Consider the following 255-nt stretch of genomic DNA (forward strand, 5'->3'; position numbering starts at 1 on the left):
ATGGAGCACAGGTACCTAATAAATGTTAAAATGAAGCCCAAGGAAGGAAAATTCACCTTGAACTTTTCTGAGCCAAAAGCTTTGCTGCTTGGTCAAAATGGCTGACAGCAGACAAGTTCTACTGGATTCTTCCCCTTTGCAGCAGTCCAAGGCCCAATGTATATGAATGGGACAATCTGGACAAGAGAGGGTTGAATTTGAGTGTTTTTAAAGGATCTGGTAGCACTAGGACTATATTGATTTCTTCTAGCTATT

The sequence above is a fragment of the Echinops telfairi genome, unplaced genomic scaffold, assembly GCF_000313985.2.
Source record: "Echinops telfairi isolate 266 unplaced genomic scaffold, ASM31398v2 ScPeMD7_7469;HRSCAF=8507_0, whole genome shotgun sequence".
Lineage (NCBI taxonomy): Eukaryota > Metazoa > Chordata > Mammalia > Afrosoricida > Tenrecidae > Echinops > Echinops telfairi.